This window comes from Fundulus heteroclitus, chromosome 13 (assembly GCF_011125445.2).
Source record: "Fundulus heteroclitus isolate FHET01 chromosome 13, MU-UCD_Fhet_4.1, whole genome shotgun sequence".
NCBI classification, from domain to species: Eukaryota; Metazoa; Chordata; class Actinopteri; order Cyprinodontiformes; family Fundulidae; genus Fundulus; species Fundulus heteroclitus.
The window spans coordinates 6240936-6249140 of record NC_046373.1 but is presented as its reverse complement, the minus strand read 5'-3'; positions in this window follow the sequence as shown (position 1 = coordinate 6249140).

The following is an 8205-nucleotide window of genomic DNA, read 5'->3' as shown; positions in this document are numbered from 1 at the left end:
TGGGTTCCTCCTTATGTAAGACAATGCTAGACTTCGTATTGCCGAAGAGTGTGAAAGCCCTAATAAATAAATAAATATATATATACCCATCCATCCATGCATCCATTTACCTTCACGCATGTCCCTTTTGGGATCGCGAGGGGTGGTGGTGCCTATCTCCAGCATTCAATGGGCGAGAGGCGGGGTACACCCTGGACAGGTCGCCAGGCTGTCGCAGAGCACACACACACACACACACACACACACGTACACACACACACACACACACACACACACACACACACACACACACACACACACATATGAATATATATACAAACAATCATGAAAAATATTGACTTCTGACATTATATTCACTGTCACATTTATGAATTTAGTATTTCACCTTGTATTGGGATCACAAGATGAATGTTTAGCTATATCTTTGGTCAAATTTCATCAATATCTTTGGTAATATTTTTTTAGGAAAATAAATTATTCCTGTAGTATAATTATCCACGATTCTAGAGATGATCAAATAGAATCTAGTGATATAGCTTTTTAGGTTCACAATGCGAAGAATCTCCAATGGAGACACCAATTTTGATATTGTTGGCAGCTACTAGTTAGTAAATCATTGTATTTTCTCATTTCTTACAAATCTTTCATATCATGTCTGTAAAAAAACTTGTCAAGCTTATTTTTTCTTTGACAGAAAAAGCTGCAACATTAATCAAGCTTTACGTTCTTTTCCCATGCTTTTGGAATCAATCTTTGTCAGTCCATGGACCTTTACCAGACAAAGTCATCCTAACAGCACCTGCATAACGCTTCATAAGACAGTATTCACTTTGACACGTACAGTAGGTAAAAAAGTTCTGAAGATGTATAGTTTGGGTGTATGAGTACAGGTTTTGGTCCACTGCATACTATGATTTTTGGTTGAACTCATATGCCTCTGTCTTTTGAGACGCTCCATCAGATCTCCAGGGACATGTATTTTATCTGTGCTTCCTTACCTTTCGAGTGTATCTCATTATTGTCAGCGCCGCATGCTGTGTGATAAAAGGCCGTTCAGGTGGGGGGAAAAGGTGAGCCCGACTTAAAAACAGAGTGCTGCACATATCCACTTATCTTGCTGTTCTAACAGCTAATGAAGTAAACCTTGTTTCCTACTCAGGTGAAGACAAAATATTTGACTGTATTGGGGGGGACTGCTGCCAAACAAAATCAAAACTCAGCACCAGCTACAGCACCAGCTACAGCTCACATGAATTGTGTCTAATACCACCAATACGGTTCAGAAAGTTGTAACGAGGTAAACAGACATCAGCTTGTCCAAGTTGTTTATCACTGACATGGTGGGTGAGAAGGTAAAGATGAATGGCGATCATTAAGGCAGCTGAGGACATCCAAGCGGGCTCCGACTGTGAGATGCAATGGGTCCTCCCTGAACATAGTTCTTAAATGTCAGCCATGCATGGTCCAGCTGTAAGAGCTGGTCTCTCTTCAGTACTGCATGACATTACAGCAATTATTCCCATCATGAATCAGATCCACTGAATCTGAGAATCATTCGAGGCTACACGCTGGTGATGCAACCGAATGTGGTTTCCTCGGTTAGATATTGGAAAAAGTGTGACATTTTCCCGTCCGTCCATATTTTCCACCAAATCAAAAAATCGTTTGAAACAAGTCAAACGAAAATATTACCTATTGCCCAGCGAGGCCACATACATTGGCTTAATAGCTATCCATGGAGCATGTTTGTGACCTTCCATTGACCGTGTGGCATTTTGCCATGACATTCAAAAAGCCAATATTTGTTGCACAGACTAAACCGGAATTTATAGTTAATAAGAGGTCAGTTTATGACTTTGTTACATGGTGGATGAGGTTCTTTGGTGCTAAAGAGCATTACCATCCTCTCGAATAAGTACTGCCGGAGGTATTTTAGCATTTCAATAATTTTCCAGGATATTTCTAATTATTGCCTTCTGATGAAGCAGCTATTAGAGGCAACTGTGTTTGAGGGCGACAGCTGCAAAGGGTTGACAACAAATAAATGTAGCGTGCAAGTGTTATATTCAGAGTATATAGCCTGACAGAAACAAAAGTGAGTTTTTGAGATTTTCCTTACCACCACATCCATCCTCTCCACAGTGCATGGGAGCAGAATAAACTTTGGTCCTCGTCAAGCATTGCTTGCGAAAGTCCCAGTATAATCTTTTTTTTTTCTGTTACTGTACCAATGTTCAAGTTTAGATACACCTCTAATTTGTTTTGCCAGTGGTATATACTTACTAGAAGCCTTTCAAATATTTGTTTTCAGACATTTCCATAATTTTAATGTGTTTTAATGCTCACTGTTATATGTGCTTGTATCATGTTTAACAATTATTAAACAAAATCTGTCAGTGGCATTTACAGGAATGGCATGTGTGTGTGTGTGTGTGTGTGTGGGGGGGGGGGGTTGACTGTTTCTAAACGTTTCAATGTGAAAAAGTCCTTTAAAAGTAGCAGCACTAATAATAAATGTTATTAGAAGGGTTTTTACATAGCTTTACCAGGGGTGCTGTATATGAATAGTAAATCCGGTATTCACTGCCTTACTGCTAGAGGAATTGGTTGATCACCTTGTCCATCAGAATAATATTTAATATGAACATACAGAAATGCTTGAGGGTCAGCAGTCTCCTGCCTGGGTTTTTGCCAGAATGTGATTCTGTTTTTGGTGGTCTGAATTTTACTTGACAATGTCAACTTTTTGATGCGGTTTTTAGTTGTTGGGGAATCCTTTGCTTGACAGCTTTACACTAGGAGTCTTTGCTCAAGGCTGATTTTTTTATTATTATTTTTTTTTATTTATATTTTTTTGCAAAATGCTTTTGCTTTTATTGGCTGCACAGTGGCGCAGTGGGTAGCGCTGTTGCCTTGCAGCAAGAAGGTCCTGGGTTAGAGTACACCCCTGGGTCTTTCTGCATGGAGTTTGCATGTTCTCCCTGTGCATGCGTGGGTTCTCTCCGGGTACTCCGGCTTCCTCCCACAGACCAAAAAACATGACTGTTAGGTTAATTGGCTTCTCCAAATTGTCCTTAGGTGTGAGTGTGTGCGTGAATGGTTGTTTGTCTCTGTGTTGCCCTGCGACAGACTGGGCAACACTAAATTACTTGAGACGGAAGAAATTGGACGATGTTTTTCCTACAGCCATACATATAACATTTTCTACTTGCAGAACACAAAAATTCACAGCATAGCAACATCCAGCCACTAGGCCATCTCAGATCGGGTTGTGGGGGCAACAGGTACAGGATGGAAGCCTCATGTACCTGTAAATCTGTTACCTGTAAATCCCTCTCTGTAGCAACACTCACAAGCTAATTCTGAAAAATCCCAAGATATTCCAAACCAGAAGAGGTTTACAGTATTTTTAACGGGTTCTCAGTCTATCTCCAAGTCTCTTCCTAGCAGGAAGTGCCTAAAGAAAAACTTCAGGCAAAAAGAGCAGAACCCCCTAACCACTTCAGCCGAATCCATTATGTGTGGAGAAGCAAAGACACCCCTTTAGTTTGGTTAATAAAGGTCAAGACGTTTCCGGACACTGGCAGCAAAAAAAACTGACAAAGCATAAAAAAGTCAATGCAGAGCAGACTGAAAAGGAAATGCAATGTGGGAAAAAAAAAAAACTAAATGTCAGAGGATAACTGATTCAAATAAGAAACTTTATTTTACCATAAGTAAAAGCTTAAGTCAGTGGGTTGTCTTGTCACAGAGGTGTTTTAAAAAAGCTACTCCCTCAACATGTGCACATCGAATGGGCAGGCTTTGCACCTTTAGCATGACATTATGGTGTTAAGTGTGAATTCAAACTCTGGACACTTCAGGTCAGAGATTTTATAATTGGTGGTTGTGAATGTATTTTAACATATCAAACGGTGTTGCAGGCCAAGCAACAGATTTACACAATATCCCTAAGCACAGGAGCAACACGGGAACAATTTGATGCAAAACGACGCTAAGCAAGGCCACAGAGGCAATTCTAGCAACTCAAAACACACGATTTTTGCCGATCAAAGCGAAGCCAGAGCAACAGAGCTCCTGCGAAGCGACAGTGGCAGGAGTTCAAAAATCTGAACAGCACGCAAAAGTGCCAGCATTGTGGAGCCATTTGCGTTCAATGTTACCGCACCTGTACAGTGTTGACGTTATGAAAGACAAAATATATATATTTATAAGCGTAAAGATATTTATATATATATATATATATATATATATATATATATATATATATATATATATATATATATATATATTTACGCTTATAAATATATATATTTTGTCTTTTCATCTAAAGTTTGATCATAATATTACTATTAATTGATGAGATATTCCTTATTACTTTAGATATACCAGCTCTGATGGGATAGTTATATAACAGTATGTATACTACAATGTCTGGTTATGCATATTTTTTCCAGAACATTTCAGAAATTTTTGCTTGTTGTGTGTTTTTATGAGGAAGCAAAATAAATGGTTTTCTTTACTTGAAATAAACTACTCAAGAATATTTCAGGAACACTAATTAACAACCTTAGGTGTTTGTGGTTCTATGATTTGGTGACCATTTTTTCTGTCTTTTGTTCAGGATCTATGCTTCTGAGTGCTACATTACTGACATTAATTAGCATTCTTAATCATTAATCTCTCCTTCACTATCCATCTCCCACTCAAAGGTTGCCTTGCACAAACAATTTAAAACATAAAGAAATATTGATGGCGCATTCTGCCGTTTTGCTTTTCTTTTTGTCTCAGTGCTAACACTTTAAACACTCATGTCATTGTCATGGCAAAAGAGAGACTTATAATGTAAATAAAAATCATGACTCATTCCTTCTATAACGCAGCAGTAATTGGGACGTTAAGCGGGATGTTATGCAACTGTTCTATTTGTTTCTCCTCACTTTTTTTCCCCAGCCTCTTTTTATCTTCCTTGGTGAGGCGAGCCGCTTTACTTTTCCAAGGGATGTAACAGTTTTGTTGCCCAGTGGGTATGAATCTGCAGGCTGCTTTAGTGGCCCCTTTATTTCACTATGAACCTCTCTATCCCTGCAGGATATTAGCTTTTAAAGCCACCAAGAGAATTCTGGCAACCTGCTGCTAACACACACACACACACACACACACACACACACACACACACACACACACACACACACACACACACACACACACACACACACACACACACGCACACACACGTTCGTTGTTATGAAAGGTGGGTAGAAAGGTGTTTTTTTTTTATAAATCCCATAACAAAATGACTATTTTCTCTTAAATAATTAAATTTCTCTCTATTTCTAGCTCACAAACACTCAAATATTGTCCACCGGCTGCCAGCTACTGCATCTGCAGCACATCTGAAGTGTGTGTGATGCTGTAACTGTTTTGAAGTTACGCTTCTGTCCTCAAGACCTGGTCCATGCAGCCATTAATGTATTCAGGCTAGGCCCTGGGAGCATGAACATTGCCGGCGATGGGATGCATTAAGATATTCTTGATCCACAAATTTCCCCACAGCAGAGTGCGTGATAAAAGAACTCCAAGACCAGGTATGGATGAGGGTTCTGTAACATCCTGTTCACCTTTAATGACTGACTAGCACAAGTTGAGTGGAGATATGGGATTAAACATAGTTGCTTGGTATGGGCTATTCAGGTTGAAAGAAATAAAATACATCTCCTTTCAAAGTTTCTTAGCTTGTGCCATTTGCTTGTCAGATAAAGGAAACTATTTAAAAATAAGCACTCTAGCTTCCTCTCTCTTCTAAATGCCCATTTGATGTTCCATAGCATTGTCAGAATTCATCAGCACTGCCAGCAACCAGTTTTTGGTCAAGATCCAAAGAGTACAAAGATAAAAAAACTTGATTTGACCAAATTATGAGCTTGTTTTCCTTTTGTTTCTGTGTAGCGTGCAAGATTTAAGTGATCACTGCGATGTCAATCGGTTTTTGGGACCAAAATACCCATCTGAAGTCAATACATCGATCAAAAAAACTTTAGTGGTGGCTGTGTAAACAAAGCAGGTAGGATAAACCCAACCCTGCGTGTGTAGATGTTCTGAATTCGGTATTTCTCTGTGTGGATTATATCTGACAATTTGATTGAGACTCTGAGTCACAGTATAAGACTCCTTAATATCTTAGATTTTGATGAACTCTTTACCTTGTTAGAATGAGGCTTACATGAATCATCGAGTGATTTAAAAGACTGTTACAAAAACTTCAAACATTTTTAAATCTAGTATGCCTTCAAGATTATAACCCTCCCTCCCCCTCCCCACAACCCAGAACATTTTCTGCTTGTTTCTTTGTAGCAGGCTATTTCTTACCTTTTACCCTTGTCTTCCTAAAAAAAAAAAAAAAAAAAAAAAAAAAAAAAATGAAACTGGAGTTTAGTGTTAAACAAGGCTCAGTTTTTACTTGCTGATTCTCTAAAATCTCCCAAGGAAAATCAAGTTGTGTTTAAAGCTATAGCTTTTGACCCACATATTAGCCTAATCTGAGATATATTATTTGATTTTCCATGTCAATATACAGCACTCTGCGTGTATTGATGGTCTGTGCAGGCCGCCCTTCTCAAAAGCCCGGCTATGTAATTTGAGGGTCGAGGATCCGTCACTCAGAAAGTCATGTGACATAGAGCGACCCTTTACAGCAGTCTGAGCACTCCTTAAACAAGAGAGCTACCACATGCTAGTGATCTACAGGGGTGCTAAACCTGGGACCTTCAGGTCTAGACACCCTAGTGGTCAAAAGTTGCATGTTGTTGCTTTAATGATGGCAGCACATTTAAATAAGAAGTAGGGGGGGGGGGGGGACTTTAATATTTTCAGCTCAGAAAATCTCCATCAAGCTCGCCTGCCTGATTGCAAAAGACGTGTCATTTAAAAGTTGTTCTCTTGCTATTAAATTCTCCAGCACCTAAGTTAAAAGCAAAAGCCTTGACAACTCATTTTAGACGAAAGTATTTTTTTTTTTTTTTAAATATGGGTCTTTTTTAGCTCATGGAAAGAAAATGTCAGAGGAAGAATTTCTACAGTATGAATAATAATTCACTGAATTGACAGTAGATGGTGAGAAAGTTTTAAATGCCGGGTGCAGCACATGCACATCCATTGCTTGAATAGTAACAACAACGACAACAACAATAACACATCAAACTTGTACAGCTCTTTTTGGACACTCAAATGTGCTTTACAAAGCAATTTAAAAAGCACAGAAATAATCAATTACATACTACAGAAAAGCACGTTTAAATAGGTGGGCTTTGAGACGTATTTTAAAGGTCGTTAATAAGTCTGAGTTCCTGGTGGTTTGGAGCAGTGAGGTCCAAAGGGTGGGGGCAGCACCAGCGAAGGCTTGGTCTCCCAAGGTCCAGTGTTGGGTGTGAGGAGGTTGGTGTCTGCAGAGCGGAGGAAGCGGCAGGGGCGGTGGGGTTTCAGGAGGTCAGTCAGATATGGAGTCCCCATATTATGAAGGGCCTTGTAGGTGAGGAGAAAAAGCTGGTACCCACATATTGGACAGGGAGCCAGGGAAGCTGGCTCCCTGTCCTTATTTGGCAACTAAAAAATATTCAGCATTACTCTGAGTAATTACTTGTTTCTTGAAAGAGCCATAGCCTCATCCAGAAGTCAAAGCTTGGGAGTCTGCCAGAAAGACGTCCCCGACCTCAACGTCAGATATTGCTGCCAATTATGCATGACAGCACTGACTGAAAACATCACCTTGTGCACGGCACGCTACCGGTTTTCACTGAACACGTCGGGAATTAGGGAAGACTGCAGTTTGATCATCCATATGTGATAGATTACATCACGCTGCACGCTTCCCTACTTACAACATTACATAACAATGAAAGAAATCTGAGTCATGAGAGTATTATGACTGCTTAAAAAAATGTTGTGCTGGGGGATTGAAGGACATTCTGCGGTTGCAGTGGCTCAGGTTGGTGTTGGCGTTTTTACTAATCCAGGGCCTTTGTCTGCCGTTGTTTGCAGATGAAGGGAGAATTGCCTTGGCCTGGAAGTCCTTGCAAGGCCCACCTACATAGCAGAATTTACTTCTACTATCTTCCTTGTCCTTATCTACATAGCCCTTGTTCGTGCTTTAGTAATGAGGAGAGAATGTGAAAGCTCAAGCTCAAGCTCAGAGAAGACGACAGTCTC